This window comes from Pristis pectinata, chromosome 24, assembly GCF_009764475.1.
Source record: "Pristis pectinata isolate sPriPec2 chromosome 24, sPriPec2.1.pri, whole genome shotgun sequence".
Classification (NCBI taxonomy): domain Eukaryota; kingdom Metazoa; phylum Chordata; class Chondrichthyes; order Rhinopristiformes; family Pristidae; genus Pristis; species Pristis pectinata.
In genome coordinates this window covers 5225429-5251849 of record NC_067428.1, presented here as the reverse complement: position 1 = coordinate 5251849, position 26421 = coordinate 5225429, and the positions used below count along the sequence as shown (strand labels likewise).

General features: G+C 42.4%; 1 protein-coding gene across 1 annotated transcript in view; it reads right to left on the bottom strand.

Moving 5' to 3' along the window:
• Window positions 1-26421, bottom strand: part of LOC127582617 (cathepsin L2-like) — a 195890-nt gene that overhangs the window by 130320 nt on the left and 39149 nt on the right. The window lies entirely within an intron of this gene.

The following is a 26421-nucleotide window of genomic DNA, read 5'->3' as shown; positions in this document are numbered from 1 at the left end:
TCCATCGATAGAGAAAACAAGCAGGCTGGTGTCTCTCTCCCTTCTCTCTCTCTCTCCTTCTCCTTCTGACTTCTTCAACAACGTCATTACGTCCTTTATCTTCTATTGACGTAAGCACGCCCCACACACACATACACACACTCTCTATCTTAAAGGGACTTTCACTGAGTCCGTAACACCTCCCACCAACAAAAAAAATTTTCCCAAGAAAATTTTAACCGCGCATACAGTTAGTAATGTTAATAATTATCATGCTACACAACTACAGACTGTCAGATTAGTACAGATACATGTTTCCCATTTAACATCGAGAAAGACAATCAGCAATCACATTATCTTTGCCTTTAATGTGAGTTATCATGAGATCAAACCCTTGCAAAATTAAACTCCAGTTTAACAGCCTTCTGTTCTTGTTTTTGACTCAGCTCAGAAACACCAATGGGTTATGATCTGTATACACAGTCAATGGTTTCTGAGCAGTGCAAACATATACACTGAAATGTTGCAAGGCTAAAACAAGCGACAGTAATTCTTTCTCTATGGTGGAATAATTCTTTTGATGCTCATTAAATTTCTTTGAAAAGTAAGCTACAGGATGGTCAATATCATCAAGGTCACCCTTCTGCAACAACACAGCTCCTGCAGCTTCATCACTGGCATCTACTGCTAATGAAAATGGCTTTTCAAAGTCAGGTGTTTTGAGCACAGGATGGTAGCATAAAATGGCTTTCAGCTTCTCAAATGCTTCTTGTGCCTGTGGGAATAGGGAACTCAGATATCACTTGAACTTTTGCCTGAACAGGAGCTTGCTTGCCTTGATCTACAACATACCCAAGATACGTCACAGTGGCATGGCCAAATTCACTTTTAGCCAAGTTAACTGTAAGGTTAGCCTTGGAAAGTCTTTCAAACAACCTTTCTAACGCAGAGATGTGATCTTCCCAAGTATCATTCCCAGTCACTAAGTCGTCAATGTAGGCATCTGTATGTTTTAACCCATGAATCACTGAATTAATCATTCTTTGAAATGTTGCCGGAGCATTTTTCATTCCAAATGGCAAAACATTGTATTCATACAATCCAGAATGGGTTACAAAGGCTGAAATCTCCCTTCCTCTATCTGTTAATGGAACACACCAGTACCCCTTTAATAGGTCAATCTTTGTAAGAAATTTTGCCTTTCCCACTCTGTCTATGCAATCATCCACCCTAGGAATAGGGTAAGCATCTGACTTTGTTACAGCATTCACTTTCCTGTAATCTGTGCAAAATCTAACAGTTCCATCAGGTTTAGGTACAATAACACAGGGCGAACTCCAATTTGAAGTTGAATGTCTAATAATATCATTTTCCAACATGTACTTTATTTCCTGATCAACAAGTTTACTTTTTTCCACATTCATTCGATATGGGTGTTGTTTGATTGGTTTTGCATCCCCAACATCAACATCATGGGTAATTATCGATGTTCTGTTTGGAACATCTGGGAACAGATTTTTAAATTTTAAAATTAATTCTCTCATCTGTTGTTTTTGTGAAACTTGTAAATGGTCCAATTTCGTTTCAAGGTTCTCCATGATATTTTGGTTTTTTAGTTTCGATGGAACAATATTTGGTCTAAATTGGCCTTCCTCAACATCAACATCAGGCATTCTAGAAACAACCTTTACACCATCCACCAAGGCCACAACTGAATCCCTCTCATAATAAGGTTTTAGCATGTTTACATGACAGAGTTGTGTTTTCTTGCATCTATCTGGTGTTTTGATTATATATGTTAGATCAGCCACTCGAGATTCAATAACATAGGGTCCAGAAAAACGAGATTGCAAGGGATTATTTTGGCTAGGGAAAAATACCAACACCTTTTGCCCCACTGCGAATGTCCTAGGCCGAGCACATCTATCAAAATATGTCTTCATTCTTATCTGGCTGGTTTTCAAATTCTCTCTCGCTAGCTGGCAGACTCTCTCCAACCAAGTTTTAAATTTTTTGGACATGGGGAGGTCTCCATTTCCTCCTTAACACTCCATTTTTGACATAGTATCCAATTGGCACTTTTTCAATCTCCTCACATGAGAGAGCTTTTTCTTTCAATTCTGTCAACTCAGGGTCCTTTGTCTGTTCCACCATAAAATCCTTCCTCGACAAAGACAAATCTTTAAATTCAGGCTCACTATAAGGATGTTGATCCTCCAATGAAGACAGAAAAGTCTCAGATAAGGCATCATAATTTTCTTCCTGTTTAGGACTGTCACAAGGAACTACATCAGACTGCACCGGACTGTCTGTCTTGGCTAATTCTTTAGCTCTAGCTCGAGTCACCGCACATGATGGGTAAACATCTGGATCATTCTCAGACTCATCAATCCTTGGTTTGGTTGTTAACCGTACCACAGGAACAATTTCTCCATCTGCAAGGTCATTTCCCAATAACAAAGAAACTCCTTCCACTGGCAACCTAGGTCTTATCCCTATCTCGACTGGTCCTTCTACGAACTTTGACTTTAAAATCACCCTGTGTAAAGGGACAGACATGGTGTCACCTGTAACGCCTCGCACTAGATTTACCTCACCAGTGTCACTTTCTTCACCAAAATTTAAAACACTGTCCAGCAAGAGAGATTGACTAGCCCCAGTAACTCTAAGAATTTTCACTGGCACCTGGGGTGACCCATCATTCAGTGAAACAAAACCCTCTGATACATAAGAACGGAATTCCTTCCTCACCTCCACCAACTTTTCAGCCTTTACCTCTTGCAAGGACTGATCTTTAACAGCATCTCCTAAACCTTTTTGATTTTTAATTGCCTGAAAGCAAGCATTGGGCACAGCTTCCTTCCTTTTCTTCAAAAGGGCACAATTAGCTATCACATGGCCAGGTTTCTTACAGTAATAACAAGTACGCTCAATAGGTTTCTCCAGCACTCGCTTCTTTTCATCCTTTCCTTTTTGATTACCTCCCAGTTTAATCTCCAGTTTACCTGGATTGTCCTTATAACTCGTTTGAAAGGTTTTAGGTTGTCCCCATTTGGATTTATGGGTTAAAGCATAAATGTCTGCCAACCTAGCAGTTTCTTGTAAAATTTCCACTCCCTTTTCATTTAAATATGTTGTTAATTCAGCTGGAACACATCTTTTAAAGTCTTCCACTAATATCAATTCTTTCAATTTATCAAAATCCACATCTACATTTTTAGCCAGGCACCATCGTTCAAAACATATTCTCTTTCCATTGGCAAATTCCATATAAGTCTGATCTGCAGATTTCCTCAAGTCTCTAAATTTTTGTCTATAAGCCTCAGGTACCAATTCATAGGCCTTCAATATAGCTTGTTTTACCTTGGTATAATCAGCTGCATCCTCAGCAGACAAAGCAGAATAAGCTTTTTGAGCTTTACCTTTAATCACACTCTGTACCATAAGAGCCCATCCTTTCCTTGGCCAGTTTGAACTCACAGCAACCTTTTCAAAATGTTGGAAATACTGATCAACCTGATCTTCTTCAAACGGAGGGACTAATCGAACCTCCCTGCTGGCTGAAAAACCATCATCAGAATCAGATTCCACACTCTTTTGCATCATTTGTAAATCATGCTGCCTCTGTTTCTCCTTCTCCTCACTATCCAGCTCCATCCTCTTCAATTCCATCTGCTTCATTGCTAGATCAGCCTCTATCTTCATCCGAGTTAGCTCTCGTTCAGCCTCTATCTTTAACTGGGTTTGCTCTCGTTCAGCCTCTAATTTCTTTTGTCCCAACTTGAACTTCAGTCGTGTTTGTTCTAACTCCATCTTTGCTATCTGCACCTGTGCCTCAGAAATTGCTATTTCACTGCCAGGAAACTGTTTTAACACTTATTCCTCAAACACCTTCTTTTCCACATAATGGCCAGCTATCAGTCTCTGAATATCTGCCTTCCTCATAAATCGCGTTACTGCCTCAAGATGTAACTCTGCAGCAATTTTCACCAAATCAGGCTTCCTCATCCCCTGCAATCCTCCAGGAGAGGGTTTTTTCAAAAATGTATCCATTGTTGCTGGTTTCCACACACACAAGCCAATTAGAAAGAATTTATCAGACCTCCCTCAACAATCTTTGGATTGAATCCCGACCGAATCTCGTCAATCTGGGGAACGATCCCAGATGACACTCGTTAATCTTTGGATTGGATCCTGGACGAATCTCGTTAACCTTGGGAACTATCCCGGACGAGCCCCCAATTTTGTCACGAACCAGCAACAAAAGAAACACACTGAGCATGATTCAGTGTTAAAAACTATTTTATTAATCACTACTTATGATAATACGTAAAATAAAAGTAAAAATGTTAGTATGTTAGAATTCAAGAATGTTAAACCTCGAACGTTAACCCCAAAACTAAACTCTTCGTGTGTGTGTGGGTGTGGCAAAGTCCAAAACTCCCAGTTCCGGAATGGTTCTTAAAGTTCAGTTCCGCAAGCCATAAGGTGAAACATGAGCAAGGGCTTCTTCAACAACCACCGTTGTCTGAAGATAAGACGTAGACGTAGAGAAACATAGAGAGAGTACATATGAAATCCAAATGTTCCACGATGGAACCCAAACGACACTTCAGTGTTTACTCGGTAGTGACTTCCTCACCCCGAAAAGCATCCGAACCGTGGTCGTCCACACACAAATACCTGTTTCCTTCTACAGGTCAGCAACAAAGTGAACTCCACCGGATTACTTCCAACTTCCATACATGGATTTCAGTGGCAAACACAGTTATTGTTTCTCATCCATCGATAGAGAAAACAAGCAGGCTGGTGTCTCTCTCCCTTCTCTCTCTCTCTCCTTCTCCTTCTGACTTCTTCAACAACGTCATTACGTCCTTTATCTTCTATTGACGTAAGCACGCCCCACACACACATACACACACTCTCTATCTTAAAGGGACTTTCACTGAGTCCGTAACAATTTATATAAGGAGATCTTTCAATTTTTACCCTGTTCTCAGTTTTCCCTTTTCAATTGAATGTGCCAATAATGGTTGCATCTTCAATTTCCAAAGCTCTGCACCAGCCGAGAGGCACTTTGAAAAGCATTGTGTGGTACTAATGTGCAGCTGCAGGGATCAGTGCTGGGTCCGTTGTTGTTTATCATCTACATTAATGATTTAGATGATAATGTAGTTAACTGGATCAGCAAATTTGCAGATGACACCAAGATTGGGGATGTAGTGAACAGCGAGGAAGGCTTTCAAAGCTTGCAGTGTGATCTTGACCAGCTGAGAAAATAGGCTGAAAAATAGTAGATGGAATTTAATGCAGACCAGTGGGAGGTGTTGCACTTTGGGAAGACAAGCCAGGGTAAGACTTACGCAGTGAATGGTAGGGCTCTGAAGTGTGCAGTAGAACAAAGGGACCTGGGATTACAGATCCATAGTTCCTTGAAAGTGGAGCCACAGGTAGATAGGGTTGTAAAAGGAGCTTTTGGCACTTTGGCCTTCATAAATCAGAGCATTGAGTACAGGCGTTAGTTATGTTGAACTTGTACAAGACGTTGATGAGGCTGAATTTAGAGTATTGTTTGCACTTCTGGTCACCTACCTACAGGAAAGATATCATTAAGCTTGAAAGAGTGCAGAGAAAATTTACAAAGATGTTGCCAGGACGTGAGGACATGAGTTATAGGGCAAGGCTGAAGAGGTGAGGACTTTATTTCCTGGAGCGCAGGAGAATGAGGGGAGATCTTATAGAGGTATACAAAATTATGAGGGGTATAGATAGGGTGAATGCGTACAGGCTTTTTCCCCTTAGGTTGGGTGAGACTAGAACTAGAGGTCATAGGTTTAGAGTGAAAGGTGAAATATATGAGGGGAATCTGAGGGGAAACTTCTTCACTCAGATGGTGGTGCGAGCGTGGAACAAGCTGCCAGCGGAAGTGGTAGATACGGGTTCAATTGTAACATTGAAGAGAGGTTTGGATAGATACATGGATGGGAGGGGTTTGGAGGGATATGGTCCTGGTGCAGGTAGATGGGACTAGGTAGAAGATTAGGTCACATGGACTAGATGGGCCAAAGGGCCTGTTTCTGTGCTGTAATACTGTATGATTCTGATGAACTTCAAATTCTAATGGTTAATTTATCAATTAGCAAGGAGACTGCAGATTTAAGGAAAACAAAGTTTTTGCCAAGGTCCATTCTTGGATTTTACTAAGATGTAATGAAGTATGTTTAGCAAGAGTACTGGCAAAGATTGGACCAATTTCTGTTGCCATTGACGCAAGCCACAGATCCTTCCAGTATTACAACAAGGTAAGAAACTAATTATACATTCCATGCATTATATTAACAATCATACATTTACACACACTTCCTCTCTCAACTTGCTTATCATTAGTAATTCCTGTTGAATATTTATAATGGAAATTATATCACCCTTACTTTCCCGTCAAGTTTTACCACCCCCAGCACGTGCATTCTGGTGCTATCGAAAGGTGTCTGTCCATTCCAGTGTTCCCATTTTCCAACACCTGAATGGAGAAATCATGACACAAATTGCTTAAATGCCATTGTATTAAGAAACAGGGTTGAGTAAAACCAATTGGTACATGTTCCCATTCCCCCTGTGCACCTGTGGTAGAACACTGTGGGTGATAAAACACTGGCACACGGGACCAAGTTCAGTCTCCCTGCTGCTTTCAAAATCATTACTTGACTTTTTGAGGTTAAATCAATCCCAGATTTCTCATGTTTTTGTGGATATATTGAGCAAACAGCAAGAGACAACTTTATTTATCACAATTCTGTTTGAATTAACTATTCACAAATTGTACAAAATGTTTAAGTACACTTCAAATTGTGAAAAAGATCAAAGGCTTCTCATGGACTCCACACGTAGATTGACCAAAATGAATCCAATCAGAAAAGCGAACAATAACTACATCATTGAATAATAAAGCAAGTGATCTTTTCATATTCAAAATTGTAAAGTACATGACAAAAATCAATCATTTTGTGAAGAAGCCAAAAAAAATTGTTCCACAAATTGGATTGATTGAAGCCAGGTCACTGGCTGTACTAGCTGCACCACCCTGCTGCCTTTACTATCCTGGCTTTGCTGTGTCCTACTTTTGCTGATCCCCAGAAGCAACTTAGAAAATATGGTCAACTTAAATCAACAAACTTTGCATTGATATGGAAATTGATATTGGTTCCACGGGAGAAGGTTCCTCATGGCACAGTCCAAGGAATGTGGAGGTGGAACGCTGAGGGCAGGTTGGATGACACAGTTACAACACAAGAAATTTATGTTGGGATTTCTCATTATAAAAATGAACATTATGATTTATAGTAAAAAATGTAGACAAAAATGAAAGAAATGTGACAAACAGAAGTAAACAGAATTGTGGAGTGGGTGTCAATTGAAAGGCAGGATAACAAAGAGTAAATATCTGTGCAACACGAGGTCATCACATTTTTCAATTATATGAATAAATGTTTCCTTCCAGGCGTCTACTATGATCAACGTTGCAACTCTAGAACTGTGAACCATGCAGTGCTGGCGGTTGGATATGGCAGAGAGAATGGAGTAAAATATTGGCTTGTTAAAAACAGGTATGTACCACAAAAGATGAAAGACAAAAGATGACCACAGCAGGAGCAGTGGCAAAACACTGTGTTTGGTCTGAGTGTTCATGTAGTTCACGAGGGAAACTGATTACCACCCTGAGGCAGCAGAGAAAGGATTCACAAGATTGATATCAGAACTAAGAAATATGTTTATCAGGAGAAGCTGACTGAGGTGAGGCTCTTTTACATAGCAAACTGAAGTCTAGGGTAACCTGATAACAATCTTTAAAATTATAAATTAAATGAATAGGGCAGAGAATATGTTTCCATTTGTGGAAATGTCCAAATCTAAACATCCTTACTATTGTATTGTCACTTATACGTCCAATAGGAAATTCAAAGGAATTTGTTTATCTAAAGCATGGAAAGAATGTACTACCACTAGGAATACTACAGACAATCACATGAGGGAGAAAGTACTGAAAAGATGTATTTAAATAGAGGAGGCTCTTGTAGAGCATTAACGTTACAGAAATCAGTTGGTCTAAATGGTGATGTAGACGATGTAACAATGTGACCAACACCAGAAAATATGTTCTTATAGATGTGAAGAGTCAGTGACACAGTTGAATGGGATTGACAAGATGTCCTCAAGTGCATCCAGTCCATTTCCTGCACCTTTGCTCTTGCCCTCCTCCCTGCCCTCAGAACCAGGATAGGATGCCTTTCGTCCTCACTATCCACCTCACTGGTCTTCACATTCATTGGATCATTATCTGCAACTTCCAACACCTCCAACGTCCTCCGTCTGTTTAGTTTCACCATTCCAAAAAGATGCTTCACTCTTCCATCTGATTCACCACACAGTCTCTTTCCCACAGCAGGAGATGCAACACTGTACTTGTACCTCTTCCCTGCTCACCTTCCAAATTCCCAAACATGCATATCACGTGGAGCAGTGAATTACTTGTACTTCTTTCAATTTAGTGTACCATATTTACTGCTTATTAAAATGATTTCTTGTAATTTGGGAAAACCAGATGAGGATTGAATGACGTGATGCAGAACACCTGCAATCAGATCACAAGTGTGATTCTGAGTTTCACTTGTTTATCACTTTCATTGTCATCTCACTCCCACTGGGACCTCTCAATCCTTGACCATCTGCACTGTTGCAATGAAGCTCAATGTAAACTCAATGAACAATACTTTATCTTCTAACCAAGCATATTATAGCCTCCAGACTCATCAATTTCAGATAACAGCATTTACTGGATTTGTATTTCCAAATTCCTGTAATCCTTCTACATTCCTTTAGTAATTTTAGATAATTATTCAGCATCTACATCTCCCTTGGCAATTGTCCCTCTTTCTTTTATTGTCCCTTAGTTTCCACTCCATCAAAACCTTTCCTTTTATTCTCTCCTTGCTTTTTCCACTTTCTCAGCATCTTATAATTTGTTTCATCACTAATCTTTTACTCAATTCTGATAATCATCAATCTGTAGAGTTAATTCTTTTTCCCTCTCCATGGACACTGCCTGACCTGCTGAGTATTCCCAGGGTTTTCTGTTCTATTTTGAGGATGGATTTGTGCTGGCAATAGTGATAGGAATGGAGGAACAACTCAATGGAATGGATTGTGGCAGCATCTGATGGAGTGATAGAACGGTTGGGTGTGGTGGGTTGCAGCAGGGGTCAATGGGAAGTGGCAAGGTTGGATGAGACAGATGGCATTAATGCTTGTTAGCATGTTAGAATTATTGGTTGAAGCCCATGATATGTGCTTCAATATATCATGAAGCACATATCATGGAAACAGGCATGATAGTGTAGCGGTTAGTGTAACGCTATTACAGCGCTAGCAACCCAGGTTTAATTCCAGCTGCTGTCTGTAAAGTGCTTGTATGTTCTCCCCGTGTCTGCCTGGGTTTCTTCCTAGCACTCCGGTTTCCTCCCACATTACAAAGATGTACAGGTTAGGATGTTGTGGGCATGCTATGTCGGTGCCGGTGGGCTGCCCCCAGAACACTACACAAAGATACATTTCACTGTATGTTTCGATGTACATATGACTAATAAAGATACTTTAAAAAAAACAAGAACACACTGGTGAAGGAGTAGGCTGCCTGGCCGCATCATCTGCCACACCATTCAATGTTTTCCTGGCTGATCTGCCCCAAGTCTCAACGTCTATTCTGTACCAATCCCGTAGCCCTTGATTCATCAATATTTCAAAAGTGTAAATACTCCCTCTTTAAATACCTTGAATGAGCTAGCCTCCGCAGCTCTCCAAGGTAGAGAATTCCAGAGGTTCACCATCCTATGCGAGAAGAAACTCCTCAGTTTTAAAAGACTGCCCATAATCTTGAAACATATCCCCTCATTTGGGCCTCTCCCATGAGTGGTAAAATCTCAACATCTACCCGGTCATGCCCCCTTAGTGTCTTATACGTTTCAATCAGATTGCTCCTCATTCTTCTAACTTAAAGAATATAGGTCCAACTTCTATACCCACTTGTGAGAGAGCAACCCTCTCATCCCAGGAATTAGCCCAGAGAATATGTTTTGGTTGGCTTCCAGTGCTGGTATATCCTATTTTAAATAAGGGGACCAAATCTGTGCATAGTACTCCAAGTATTAACTCATGAATACCAGTACTTGCCTATTTCTAAACTCCAGTCCCCTTGCAAAAAGGCCAATATGCCATTTGCCCTGCTAGCAACTTCTGTACTTACCTGAGAACACTCATTGTTTCACAGCACCTAGTCCCATTGAATTCTACTCATTTCTAATCTCTGTGCTTTCAGATAATAGTCTGCCTTTTGATTCCTCTCACCAAGGTGCATGACCTTACACTTTTTGGTTTGTTTTATGACTAACCTTCTCCTAATTCTGACAATAAGCCATCAATCTGAAATGTTAGCTCCACTCTCATGTCTCAAGCCTCCCGCTCTTTTTAAACTCATTTCTGCTCTCAAATCTAGAGCCTCGTACTCATAGAATCATAGAGTTATATAGCACGGAAATAGGCCCTTGCCGACCAAGGTGCCAACCTGAACTAGTCCCGTTCACTTGCGTTTGTCCTATATCCCTCTAAACCTTTCTTATCCTTGTACCTGTCTAAATGTATTTTAAACATTCTCTCTGTGAAAAATTTGCCCCTTAGGTTCCCTTTAAATCTTTCCCCTCTCACAAAAAGCCTGTGCCCTCTAGTTTTAGACTCCCCTACCCTGGGAAAAAGACTGTGACCATTCATCATATTTATGTCCCTCATGATTTTATAAACCTCAGCAAATTCACCCTTCAGCCTCCTACGATCCAGAGGAAAAAAGCTCCAGTCTATCCAGTCTCTCCTTATAACTCAAGTGCTCCAGTCATGGTAACATCCTTGTGAATCTTTTCTGCACAATTTTCAGCTTAATGACATCTTTCCTGTAAGCTGTGTGACCAGAACTGCACACAATACTTCGTGCCGTCTCACCAATGTCTCCTACAGTTGTAACATGACATCCCTACTCTTGTACTCCCATGTTCTTTTTAACCTTGTCCCCACTATCAAGTCATGGGCTATTAGGATGTAAAATTTTTGGTGATAAAAGGCCAGCCGGCCCATCAGGCCAGTCCAGTCCTGATATGATGCAGCCCACATTCAGCATCATTTCCTTTTCCATTCAAACCATCTCCTGCAGGAAGGAAGCTTAACATGATGTAGGTCAAAATGTCTCTAGACAACAAGGCAAGCTCCAGGATACCATGATGACTGATACTGTTAACCCCACCTGGTTTTAAATACTTTCCATTCTCACCCAACTCTGATTTGAAAGCTTGTGGTAAACCCACACTCAACCCACTGACTAACAATTTACTGTATGTCAGAGGTCAGAGAAAACTTTTTGACTCTTAACCTAACTGTACATTTAAAAAAAAATTATTGCGACATTCTACTCAGCTATCTAACTCAAATAACTTGTGTGCCTTGACATTATTTTAAAGATTACAATCCGATCCAATCAAAATCCCTTTTTTGCAATGTATAAAATCCCAGTTCTTCAAGGTTAACACTCTAACAGAACTGTGAAATTAACACCATTTCATTTCTCATTTTCCAGTTGGGGAACAACATGGGGTGACAAGGGCTACATTAAAATGGCGAAGGACAGGAACAATAATTGTGGAATAGCCAATTATGCAGTCTTTCCAATTTTGTAAATGCTCCAACGTTCAACCAGAGCTTCAGAACCCAGCCTGAAAAATTGTGGAAATTCTGCTGCTGCTTATTCATTCTACGCTGTTGCTTTAACATTCTACAGCAATTAAAAACAAGTCCAGGGGAATAATCGCAGCTTCTGCATCCTCGTCAGTGTGGTATTAAAGGGAAACTAATGGTGTATTGTTAACTGCAATTCTGAGTGACAGTGTTATTCAAGTTGTGTCGAGGCAATGAGTTGTAGTGCTGAGAAATTAATAAAAGCTGCTGGCAATCTCTTCAATTGTTTCTTTATTTCAAACGTGGTTAATGAACTGAGGTTCTGCCTGATCTTGCAACTCCAAACCTCACCACAGCCTTGGTCCCAAAATGGATCAAAGAGTTGAATTCCCAAGGTTAAGTGAGATTGAATGGCGTTGATATCAGGGCAGCATGTGACCGAGGGTGGCTTCAAGGAGCCCTGGAAAACTGATGCCAATGGGTAGCAAAGGGAGAACACTGCAACCTTCCATGCCTTTCACAAAGAAAAATGGTTGTAATTCTTGGAGGCATCCTAGCTCCTTTCACCTTTTTTAAACAATGGTACCAATTTATTCAAGTTCTAGTCCTCCAGCAAACAACATAACCAAAGTGGTGATCCAAGACTGCACTATTTGCCCGTTGCTTCCTTTTGGAGCCCAGGAGACATTTTATCCAGACCAAATGATTTATCTACTTTCAACAATGCTGGACTCTTTATAAAAACCTGTCCTTCCTCCAATACTTCAAATTCTTCCTCAGTGTCTACATCTATATTACCTCCCTCTTCACCATGACCAGGTATGGTGGGTACAGAGCTGGTGCTGCAGCATAGTTACCAGCCAAGCAAGCCGACAGCCTGAACTCTCCCAGGTAAAATGCCACCATTGATTGTGAGAGGTAGGTGACTAGACTCTCTTGTTGGAGACATCCATTGCCTGTCCCATTTGTGACACAGATGTTCAAATCCCACCACATCATCTGTGGAAGTTGAAATCAATTAACAATCTGGAATTTTAGAGGTAACAAATCATTTGTAATGATGACTGCAGAGCTACTGGAGTGTCGTAAGAATCCATCTGCTCCACTGATACATTTCAGGGGAACAAGTACGTTTTTCTTCATCAGTTTGGCCTATATCAGATTCCAGACCCACCAGAGGTTAATTCTTAAATGGAAAGGCTTTCAGTTGTACCATCACATGTAGTCATAAATGGGGGCAGACAACTCAGAAGCAAGGGGCTCCAAGAACATCTTCATCCACAACAACAGTGGGAACAGCTCGTGAGTGCTAAACAAAAGGCTGAAGCACTCGGAGCTGTTCAATCTGAAGTGCCAAGTATTAATTAGCTTCCTCCTATGATCCCCACTGCTGTAAAAGCCTGTTAGATTCACTCCATGTGATATGAAGGAATGGCTGAGAGCACCAGGCACCAAGGACATTAAAGGCCAAGGGACCAGACAACATCACAACCTTAGTACTGAAGACCTGTGCTCCAGAACTATCTGCCCCTCTGTCCAAGCTGTTCTAGAACAGTCCCAGCACTGGCAACATGAACCAAAGGGCTACATTCTAAAGCTGAGGTGAGAGTAACTGCCTTTGACATCAAGGTAGCATTTGGCCAAGAGTGGCATCGAAGAGCTTGGTAAAAATGACATCAATGAACGTCAAGGAGAAAACACTTCATGGTTGCAATCTTACCTTATGTGATGGAAGATGGTTGTGATCAGGGGTCAATCATCCCAGCCCCAGAATGTCAGGTGTTCCTCAAGTCTGTGTCCTAGGCCCAACCATTTTCAGCTGCTTCACCAATGACCATCATTCCGTCATAAGGTCAGGACTGAGGATGTTCACTGATGATTACAAAATATTCACTTCCTTTCACAACCCTCTGCAGATGTGACATTCCATAGCCGTGTACAGCAAGATCTAGGCTACATTCAAGCATGGGCTGATAAATAGCAATCAACATTTGTGCCACCAAAGTGCCAGGCAATGACCATTGACTACAGTCCCACCACTTACCCTGGATATTCAATCACATTACCAACCACATCCAGGAAGCCACCATTTACTAGAAACTACTGGATCAGCCACTATGGCTACAAGACTAGGTCAGAGGCTGAGTATCCTGCCGGAAGCACCTCACCCCAAGACATCCCAAAATCCTTCCATCATTTACAAGGCACAAGTAAGGAACGCCCTACAGTGGAATGCACTGCCAGCAGAGGTGGTGGGGGCAGATACGTTAGAGACATTTAAGGGACACTTAAATAAACACATGAATGATAGAGAAATGGGGGGGGCTATGTGGGAGAAAAGGGTTAGATAGATCTTGGAGCAGGATAAAATGTCGGCACAATGTAGTGGGCTGAAGAGCCTGTACTGTGCTGTAGTGTTCTATGTTCTATTTCACTGGCTGAGTGCAGCAGCAACGGAAAGCAAGAAGTTTGACACCATCCCGGGCATGAGGGACATAGATATTGTGGGTGGTCACAGTCTTTCTCCCAGGGTAGGGGAGTCTAAAACTAGAGGGCACAGGTTTAAGGTGAGAGAGGAAAAATTTAAAGGGGTCCTGAGGAGCAAGTTTTTCACATAGAGGTGGTTGGTATTTTCCCTTTAGCTGCCTTCTCAATTTTGTTCTTATTTTCACCCCTGCCTCTTTAATAGTCTGATAGTCATCCACGAGAGATGATTGCAGTGTCTTTATTGTGGTAAATGTCCCAAAGAACGTCAGGTAATATAGCATATCGAGTCCCATAAGCAAATGTTAGATTGGGCAATCAAAAACTCAGCCAAAAAGCTAAGTTTTGAGGAGGAAAGATAAGATGATAAGTTTAGGATGGGCTTTACAAAACAGAGAGAGACTTCATTGGTGATGGAAAAGATCAAGACATACGAAGTGGAAATTGTTCTGTAATTGCCAGCACTGGCATTTATTCAGAGCAGATGTCTTTGTATCGCAACTTTAACAAGATTGCTAACCCCTTTACTAATTTTATGCAGCACCTTGACAAAAAAGCACAAATTGTTAACCAATGTTAAAGGATTAACCAGTAAAATGAAAAACAACAGAATGAGAATCAGGATCAGAATCAGGTTTATTATCACTGACATATATCGTGAAATTGGTTGTTTTGTGGCAGCAGTACAGGGCAAGACATAAAAATTACTGTAAGTTACCAAAAATAAATAAATAGTGTGAAAGAGCAATTTCGAGGTAGTGTTCATGGGTTCATTGACCATTCAGAAATCTGATGGTGGAGGAGAAGAAGCTGTTCCCAAAACATTGAGTGTGGGTCCTCAGGCTCCTGTACCTCCTCCCTGATGGTAGTAACGAGAAGAGGGCATGTTCCAGATGGTGAGGGTCCTTAATGACGGGCTCCTTCTTATTGAGGCATCAGCTCTTGTCCTTGATGATGGGGAGGGTTGTGTCTGTGATGGAGCCGGCTGACTCTATAACCCTCTGCAACCTCTTTCAATCCTGCACATTGGATGGAGCCTTCATACCAGGCAGTGACACAACCAGTCAGAATGCTCTCCACCAAACATCTGTAGAAATTTGCAAGTCTTTAGTGACATACCAGATCTCCTCAAACTCATAATGAACTAGAGCCACTGGCGTGCCTTCTTCATGATTGCATCAATGTGTTGGGCCTAGGATAGATCTTCTGAGATGTTGATGCTCAGGAACTTGAGGCTGCACACCTTTTCTACTGCTGACCCTTCAATGAGGACTGATGTGTGTTCTCCCGACTTCCCCTTCCTGAAGTCCACAATCAATTCCTTGGTTTTGACATTGAGTGCGAGGTTATTGTTGTGACACTACTGAACAGTTGATCTATCTCACTCCTGTACACCTCCTTGTTGCCATCTGAGATTCTGCCAACAACAGTGGTGTCATCGATGAACTTACAGATGGCACTTGAGCTGTGCCTATCTACACAGTCATGAGTGTAGAGAGAGTAGAGCAGTGGGCTAACCACGCATCCTTGAGGTGCGCCTGTGTTGACTGTCAGCGAGGAGGAGATGTTATTACCGACCCACATTGACTGTGGTCACCTGATAAGGAAGACAAGGATCCAGCTACAGAGGAAGGTACAGAGTTTTCCCTTTATCCACTCTGCTAAAGATATCCTCAAAAAATTCTTCCATTCGTCCCACCTCATTATATATCTAAAGGTCTAAAACTCTCATAAGTTTGTCACAACCCCCCTTTCATAAAACTATTTAACTCTGCTTGAACATATTATGATTACTACTTCTGGTGGTCAGTTAGGTTAACTGAACTACATCTCTCTGCTTTTTCTCTTCCTCTTTTCTGGAATAATATATTTGTGGTTTTCCAACCCACAGGGACCTTTCCAATGTCCAGGGAATTTTAAAAGAAAGCAGCTATGATGATATCAACTATCTCTGCAACCATTTCTTTTAGATCACTGGGATGTGAACCATCAATATCAGGTGGTTTGTCAACCTTTTTACCCCATGAGTTTGTCTTGTAATGTGATATTGATTTAAGTTCCTCCCTTCCTTTACCCTTTACTGCCTACTAGTTGTGGTATGCTTTAAGTGTCTTCCATGGTGACGGCAGCTAAAAAAATAGCTGTTAAAGTCTCTTTGATTTCGTTATTTGTCATATTGAATTCTCCATCTTAGCTACCAAGGCACTAACATTTACATTTGACACTCTCTTCCTTTTTACAAACTCACTGAAGCTCTTACAATCTATTTTTATATTTCTTTCCTATTCACTCTCATATGTTGTTTCTGCCTCTCTATCAATGTAGAGTGGTAGAGTCATACAGCCTGGACACAGGCCCTCTGGCCCATGAGTCCACACCAACCATCAAGCAGCCATTCAGATATCCTATTTTATTCTCCCAATATTCCACTAAAATTCTGGCATTCACCATGCAGTTTAGTAGCCAATTAACCTGTCAACCTTCACGTCTTTGGGATCTGGTAGGAAACAGGAGCACACGGATGAAACCCACACAGTGACAGGGAGAAGGTGCAAACGCCAGACAGTCAGCAGCAGAGGCCACGATTGAACTGTGGACGCTGAAACTGTGAAACAGCAGCTCTACCAGCTGTGCCATTGTGAAGCTACTAATATTCATACTTTACAGCTTTCAAGAATTCTCCCACTTTTCAGAACAACCATTCTCTCAATTCTTAAGTCTACGACTGTCCCTCACATATTAGTTAGCTACAACTGAATCCTCTTTCCGACACAGTCCTTGTTATGTAAGAACCTCAGAATTAGGAGCAGGTGTCAGCCATGTGGCCCTTAGAGCCTGCTCCGCCATTCGTCAGGATCCAGGCTGATCTTCCATCTTAGCCCCATTTTCCCGCACTATCCCAACATTCCTCGACTCCCTTAATACACAGAAATGTATCAATCTCTGTTTGGAATGGACTCAATGACTGAACCTCCACAGCCCTCGGAAGAAGAGAATTCCAAAGTCTCATCGCCTGTCCTGTGGTCACAGACGGTCTTGTATAATTGTGGTTATATTAAAATACACCATGATTGAGAATTAATAAATATGTCTTTACCAACTACGTCATGCCTTTGTTTCTCAGTCTCCTTTAGGCAACATTCCCTTCGTACCTCTGTAGTTACACTTAATAAGGTTTGTCATACATTCAGATAAAGAGCTTTTAATTGTTCCTACTTTAACACTATTTACTGCTGCACTCAGTCACAAACTCTGCCCCGTCCTGTCACACTCACCTCTATGACCAGACTTGTCCTTTATAATTTTCCAAAATTCTCTTCACCTGACCTCTTCTCAACTCACAGAATTAAACTGTAAAACTTAAACTACAGATCTGGTTATTTGATTTGCCATAACTCTGGTCTGTAAGAAAGATTGTATTTACCTTGAAAGGGATGCAGGTCATTGTACTGACTCACGAGATGAGGAGATTATCCAATGAGAAGGGATTCAGTAAGATTTTCATTACTGGAAGAATCAGAGGTCATCTCATACCAGATTCTAGGGTCCAGAATCTAGATCCAGAGGACCCATGCTCATGGTAAGTTGTTGGTCATTTCGAATGAGATATGGAGAAATTTGATCAATGCGAATGTTGTGAATCGGAATTCTCCAACTCAGAGCGCTGTAGATGTTCAGTTGTTGAGTGTGTTCAAAGCTGGGATCAATAGATCTTGGACAATAACATTTCAGAGGGACAGCAGGGTGACACAGTGGTGCAGCAGTAAAGCTGCTTTCTCACAGCTCCAGGGACCCAGGGTCAATCCTGAGCTTAAGTGCCATCTGTGTGGGGTTTGCAGTTTCTTCATGTGGTCACGTGTGCTCTGATTTCCTCCCACATCCCAACTGTCTGCTGGTAGTTTAATTGGCCGTACCTACCCCGTAACTGGTGTTGGTAAGTGGCAGGAAGGCAGCTGATGGGCATGTCAGAAATAATCAGCTGCAGGGCCACAGGGAGATAACAGCTAGGATACGTTATAAGTTATGGGATCAACCACAATCTTATTGAAAGGGGGATCATACTTGACAGAATATGCCCATTTTATTCCTTATATTCTGGTTATTCTGGTTAATTCTGTGCCAACCCTTGCCCTGATGGTGCACCCAGAGTTTACTGGTTCAGAATTTGCACCTTTATCTTGTTGAATTAAGGTTATTGAACTGATGAGCTCAGTGACTGCGGGTGTATTTCTTAACATCTAAGATCAGCAGACACATGAAAACCAAGGGAATGCCAAACATTCTAAGGTAATCAAAGGGCTAAATTATAATGAGCAACTTTTCTGCACAGCTGTTCAATGTCACATCAGCCATGGTGATCTGATTTCATATTTTGCAGCTTGTGGTTCCTCAGAACGCATCATGTGTCTTGGGCTGTATTGCGTTCGGTTCAACTCTCATCTGTTGTAATGGTGATAGTGCATTGGCTTGCTTCTCCCATTGATGGGATGCACGGTTCTCTGGCAACTCATCACACTGTCTGTTGGTTTCATTACTCAGTTAATCTTACCCTTTTTCCCTCACTTATTTAACAGCTTGGCTTCTATAGCCTTCCTGAGATGTTCTGGGGAATGCTAATTTATACCATTTCAGCATAAATGTCATGAAATTCATCATAATTCACAATCTCATGGTTGAGTTAAAGGCTAACCCCATTTCAGTTGTTATTACACTGCTTGTTGATGTACCCTAGATCATGTAACGTTGAGCAGCATTGCTTCACTTTACATCTATTGTTTCACTGAGTCACTGTCTGGATCTCATATTACTGAGTCTCCTGTCTACAGCAAAGACTTCTGAAGAGGTTTTCTTTTGGATTAGTTATGACTTCAATAGAGTTAGGGATGTGGAGATAACATAGAGGCACGCTAAGTTTGGTAAATTGGTTTATTATTGTCATATGTACCGAGGTACAGTGAAAAAAATTGTTTTGCATGCCATCCTTACAGATCATTTCATCACATCAGTGCATTGAGGTAGTACAAGCGAAAAACAATAACAGAATGCAGAAGGAATTGTTACAGTTACAGAGGAAGTGCAGTGCAGGCAAATGATAAGGTACAAGGTCATGACGAGGTCAAGAGTCCATCTTATTGTACAAGGGGACTGTTTAATAGTCTTGTAACAGGAGGATAGAAGCTGACCTTGAGCCTGATGGTACATGTTTCAAGCTTTTGTATCTTCTGCCTGATGGGAGCAGGGAGAAGAGAGAATGACCAGGCTATGGTCTTTGACTATGCTGGCTGCTTTACTGAGGCAGTGAGAAGTATAGACAGAGTCCATGGAGGGGAGGCTGGTTGCCATGATGTGCTGAGCTGTGTCCACAACCCTCTGCAGTTTCTTGTGGTCCCAGGCAGAGCAGTTGACACACCAAGCCATGATGCACCCGGATAGGATGCTTTCTATGGTACATTTATAAAAATTGGTGAGGGTCGACAGGGACATGCCAAATTTCTTTAGCTTCCTTGGCCATAGCATCTATGTGGTTGAACCAGGACAGGCTGTTGGTAATGTTCACTCCTAGGAACTTGAAGCTCTCAACCCTCTTAACCTCAGTACTGTTGATGTAAACAGGAGCACATACACCGCCCCCTTCCTGAAGTCAATAACTATCTCTTTTGTTTTGCTGACGTCGAAGGAAAGGTTGTTGTCATGACACCAAGCTACTAGGCTCTCTATCTCCTTCCTGTATTCTGTGTCATCGTTATTTGAGATTCGGCCCACTGTGGTGGTGTCATCTGCAAACTTGTAGATGGAGTTAGAGTAGAATCTGACCACGCAGTTGTGAATGTATCAGGAGTAAGGTAGGGGGCTGAGGACTCAGCTTTGTGGGGCACCAGTGTTGAAGATAATTGTGGCAGAAGTGTTGCTGCCTTTCGTTACTGATTGTAGTCTGTTGGTTAGGAAGTCAAGGATCCAGTTGCACAGGGAAGTGTTGAGTCCCTGGTCCAGGAGTTAGGAGATAAGTTTGCTTGGAATTATGGTATTGGAGGTGGAACTGTAGTCAATAAATAGTAATCTGATGTTGATTCCTTTACTATCCAGATGCTCCAGAGATGAGTGTAGGGCCAGTGAGAAGGCATCCACTGTGGACCTGTTTCAGCGGTAGAGGAATTGCAGTGGGTCGAGGTTGCCTGGGGGGTGGAGTTGATGCCTGCCATGACCAGCCTCTCGAAGTACTTCATGATGGTGGATGTGAGAGCCACCAGGCGGCATTCATTAAGGCGTGTTTTTCTTTATTTTTCTTGGGTACCAAGATGGTAGTGATCTTTTTAAAACAGGTGGAAACTGCAGATTGAGAGGAAGGAAAGGGGTAGGAATAGTTGTCATGGGCTAAAGTTTTCTGTGCGTGAGCAATGGTGGTCTTGAAATATGTACTGGGGCTTCAGAAGTGATGAGTGTGAAGGAGTAAGGAGCCAGAAATCCAGGTTTGCTAATGATATTAAATTTAATGCAGGTGGCAGCAAAAGGTTACAGAGGGTAAATTAAGTGATTGAGCAAACCTCTGGCAAATGGAGTTTAATATAGGGAAGAGTGGGGTCATCCATTCTATACCTAAAAATGATAGATCAGAATGTGATACAAATGGTGGGAAGATGGGAAAGAGCAGCAAAGAGATGTAAAGGTCTCAATCTCCTCCTGAAGTCACCACCATCAGAGAAGCTTGGCTTCAGTCAATTTGATTTGCTCCATGTAAAAGCTGACGGCCCTGACAAACATTCTGACATTGGAAACAAAGGCCAGCTGCTGCTGTCTGTAACGTCCAGATAAAGGCCCTTTATTGACACCTTATTGGTGAACGCAGAACAACGTGTTCCTTGTTTTCTGTGACTGTTCAACTAAGGTTGATGGCTGCACCCAACAGCTGCAACTTACATTCAAATGCAGTGTGCATCTTGTGACGTCGTTAGGTGTGTGGGTGATGATTTTATAAACTTCTATGAGGTCACCCTTCATTCTCCTGTGCTCCAAGGAATAAAGATCCAGTGTGGCCAAACTCTCCCTATAACTCAGGCCCTCTAGTCCAGGCAACATCCTCGTAGATCTCTTCTGTACCCTCACCAGCTTGACAATGTCTTTCCTATAACAGGGTGACCAAAACTGTATACAGTACTCCAAGTGCGGCCTCACCAACTGCAACATAATGTCCCTACTCCTAAACCCGATGTCCTGACTGATGAAGGCCAGCGTGCTAAATGCCTTCTTCACCACCCTGCCTACTGTGCGGCCACTTTCAGCGAACTGTGCACTTTGTTGCTTTCTAAAGTTTTCCCAATCTTCCAATTTCCCACTACCCTTGGCGACTTTTTATGCATGAGCTTTTAGCTTGATGCCTTCTTTTATTTCTTTAGTTAATCAAGGCTGGCTCTCCCCACCCTTACTGTCCTTGCTCTTAACTGGAATATACTTTTGTGGAGCACCATGAAAAATCTCTTAAAAATCTTCCACTGTTCCTCAACTGTCCCACCACATAGCCTGTGTTCCCAGTCTACACTAGCCAACTCCTGCCTCATCCCATTGTAGTCTCACTTGTTTAGGCATAATACACTGGTTTTAGATCAAATTACTGCACCCTCTCTGTATATGAGAAATTCATTCATACTAGGGTCTATGATCACTCTTTCCAAGAAGATCCCTAACTGCAGGATCATTAATTTTACCTGTCTCATTGCACAGGACCAGGTCTAAGATAGCATTTTCCCTTGTACGTTCACTTACATGCTGGTCAAGAAAGCCATCACGGATGCATTCTATGAAGTCCTCCTCAAGACTGCCTCGACCAACTTGATTCGCCCAATCTATGTGGAAGTTAAAGTCCCCCATGACAACTGCTGTACCATTCTTACATGCATCAAATATTTCTTGGTTTATTGCCTGTGCCACTGTAACGTTATTATTCAGTGGCCTACAGACAACTCCCACCAGTGATTTTTTCCCTTTACTATTCTTAATCTCTACCCAGATGGACTCAACATTCTGCTCCTTAGATCTTATATCATCTCTCACTATTGCCCTCATCTCATTCTTAAATAAGAGCACTACCCCACCTCCCTTACCTTCCTGCCTATCCTTCCGTATTACCTGATACCCTTGGGATATTTAATTCCCACTCATCTCCACCCTGTAAGCATATTTCTGTAATGGCCACTAAATCATACCCCTTTGTGCTGATTTGTGCCACAAGTTCACTGAACTTGTGAATCTGTGGAATTCATTGCCAAAGACAGCAGTGGTGGCCAAATATTTAAAGCGGAGGTTGATAGGTTCTTGATTAGTAAGGGTGTCAAAGGTTACGGGGAGAAGGCAGGAGAATGGGGTTGAGAGGGAAAAATAAATCAGCTATGATCAAATGGCAGAGCAGACTTGAAGGGCCGAATGGCCTAATTCTGCTCCTATGTCTTATAGTCGTATTTTAAAACTAATAGAATCATGGTCACTGGATACCTGGGAACACATCCTGAGTGCTAAATGACGGACCAGTGTACTCAGGATTTCTGAATGAGTAATGGATCCGGTCTGTAGATAGCAGAGTTCATTGGTGGTTGTAGTGGTGGGGAAAGTTGCATAGAGAGAGGAGCGTGAGACCATGGGTCAATTTGAACACCATGACCAATGAACCAGCGGTGAAAGAGGTGACAGAGAGAATGAGGGCATTAATGGTCGGCACGTCACTCTAGCCCTTCAGGCAAGCTGTGGCTGATTGATGATGTGCCCACCTTTTCCCCAAGCTTGTTTGAACTTATTAATTTCTCATGATTTGGGTGTCACTGCCAAGGCCAGCATTTACTGTACTCTCTCAAAAACTCTGGGAAGCCAGCTTTTTGAACTAATGCAGTCCTTCTAGTTAAGGCACTTATGCTGTCTGATTGGCTGAGGATTTCCAGGATTTAGATCCAGCACTGTGGAAGGACCTAAAATAAGTTTCAAAGACAGGAGGTGTGCAACTTGGAGGGTACTTAGTGATTGCTAATTTGTTTATTATTGTCACATGGACCGAGATACAGCGAAAAATTTCTGTTTGCATGCTATCCAGACAGATCATTCCATACATAAGTATGTTGAGGTAGTACAAAAGGGGGAAAAAATGCAGAACATGGTGATACAGTTACAGAGAAAGTGCAGTGTAGGTAGACAAATAAGATGCAAAGGCCATGATGAGGTAGACTGAGAGAACAAGAGTTCATCTTTAGTTTATAAGAGGTCCGTTCAAGAGTCTGATAACAGTGGATAGAAGCTGTCCGTGAGCCTGGTGGTATATGTTCTAAAACTTTTGTATCTTCTGCCTGATGGGAGGGGGAGAAGAGAGAATGACTGGGGTGGGTTAAGTTAGCTGCTTTCCCGAGGCAGCAGTAAGTATAGACGGTGTCAATGGAAGGGAGGCTGGTTTGCGTGATGGACTGCGCTGTGTTCACAATTCTCTGCAATTTCTTGCAGTCTTCGGGAGAGCAGTTGCTGTACCAAGTGTGATGCGTCTGGAAAGGATCCTTTCTATGGTGCATCTGTAAACATTGGTGAGAGTTTTCGGGGACATGCAGAATTTTCTTAGCATTTTGAGGAAGTAGAGGCATGGTTGTGGTATCTTAAGCATAGCATCTATGTGTTTGGATCAGGACAAATTGTAGGTGAAATGCACGCTGAGGAACTTGAAGCTGTCAACCATCTTCACCTCGACACCATTGATACAGATGGGGACGTATACTCTGCCCCACTTCTTGTAGTTAGTGACCAGCTCTTTTTTTGCTGACCTTGAGGAAGAGTTTGTTACCTTGACACCCTGCCACTAGGCTGTCTTTCCTGCACTGTCTCATCGTTTGAGATACGTCCCACTACGGTGGTGTCACCTGTAAATGGTGGTGATGTTCCCATTTGCCTGCTGCCCTTGTCCTTCTTGGTTTACAGCTTGGGAGGTGCTGTTGGAGCAGCCTGGGTGAGTAAATGCAGTCCACCTTGTAAATGGTACACACTGCAGCCATAATGGAGAGAACAAATGATTAGGGTAGAGGATGGGGTGCCAGACAAGTGGGCTGCTTTGTCCTGGTGGTACTGTTGAAGTGCATACGTGTTTTGTAGATGGTGGAATGGTTGTTAGGTGCTCAGTCACTCACTGCGGGATATCCAGCCTCCGACCTCCTCTTGTAGCCATGTATTTATGTCCCGTTGAGTTCCTGGTCTCTGTGGCCCCAGGTCGTTGATGGTGGAAGACCCAGCACTGGTAATGCCCTTGAATGCCAAGGGTTGGCGGTTGGACCATGTCTTGTTGGAGATGGTTATTACCTGGCACTTCCAACGTGAATTGCCCTTCATATTCCATGCCTAAGTGTTATCTGAGGGGTGTGCTAAATGCAGGTATGGACAGCTTCATTTGTTGAAGAGTTCAAATGGAATTGAATCATGTACAATTATCATGAACATTCCCCCTCTGATCTTATGATCTTAGGAAGGAGGGTCAATGATAAAGCAGCTGTAGATGGTTGGACCCTGGACACTGTCCTGAGGATTTCCTGCACAGATGTCCTAGACAATGGAATGATAAACTTGCAACAATGCAACCATCTTCTTTCTTGTGAGGTTTGACTCCAGACTTTGGAGTGTTTTATCCTTGGTGCCCATGGGCTCCAATTTTACCAGGGCTTCTTGATGCAGCACTCAGTCAATGCCAAGGGCAGTCACTTAATGTCAAGGGCAGTCACTCTCAACTCACCTCTGGAACTGAGCTTCTCGTTTCACCACAGCTGCGATGAGATCAGGATCAAATGGCCCTGAGGAAAGCACACTGGACATCCATGAGCAGGTTATGGGAGAATAAGTGCTGCTCGATGGCATGATTGACAAACAAAGTTGATCAATCTTGGAATTAAGCTTAATAATTGACCTATATTAACTGCCATTTGCAGAAGAGTTCCACAACTCTACCCCTTACTGCTTGCAAAAATGTTTTCAAAATTCACTTACAAACGACTGCTTCTAATTTTCAGCTGATTCCCTGGTTCTGAGCTCCCCAACCAGCAGATGCATTTTCTTCCTGCCTGCACTGTAACCTCACCTTAAAAACTAATTCTTTTATTCGTTCAAGGGATGTGAGCTTCCCAGGCTGAGCCAGCATTTAATTGCCCATCCCTAATTGCCCTCGGTGGTGGTGAGCTGCCACATTACAAACAAATCGATTCATAACCCCCCCTAAATTCCAGGGATTATAACCTTCTATATTAAATCTACACTGGGTTCCCCCTAATGCTGCAGACTTTTCTAAGGTGCGGTGTCCAAGCTGACCTCCAATCCTCCAGCTTGGTCCAGCCGGTTTCGTATAGCCATGGTCTACCTTTTATCCCACATACCCTAGATTGTGGCAGGGACTGAGAGGGGTGAAATTATAAGGGTGCGCCTTTGTAATGTAGAAGATGCAAGGTCAGGAGTCCTGCTCAAGATCAAATAGAATTCCGATGTTTCAGAAGTTTGGTTTGGCTTTAGATAGTGAACAGAGAGGCAAATGAAATCGACCACAAGAGAACAGAGCTTCTGGACTGGGCTAAAGGCAACTGTCTTCTCCATATTTTGTTGCTAGAAATGTGATTCATTCTGCATCAAATATTGGATGATCACTGAGGCAGTAAAGGGTTGAGAGGGATCAGTGCTGAGATGGAGCTGGGTAACATCTTTGTGCACAGGGACACTGAGTCAGACCACACAAAACAGGCTCTTCGGCACACCAGGTTTGCATCAACCAACAAGCACCCAATTGCACCAATCCTGCATTAATCCCATTTTATTCTCCACAATTCCCATCAGTTCCCCCCAGATTCCACCACTCACCACACACCAGGGGCAATTTACAATGGCCAACCTGCATGTTGTTGGGATGTGGGAGAAAACTGGAGCACCCACCCGGTCACAGAGAGAACGTGCAAACTCCACACAGACAGCACCTGAGGTCGGAATCGAACCCAAGTAGCTGAAGCTGTGAGGCAGAGGCTCTATCAGTTGTGCCACTATGCAGACAGATGAGAAACAGGATGGATCTTTGGGGTCTTCAGGCAATGTTGTGTGGGCGAGAACGGGGTGTGTTATGGCCGATTCCCTGCTATGAATGGACAGGCAAGGTACCCAAAACCAAAGAAAAGGGACAACAACTAACTATTGGCAAACTTTATT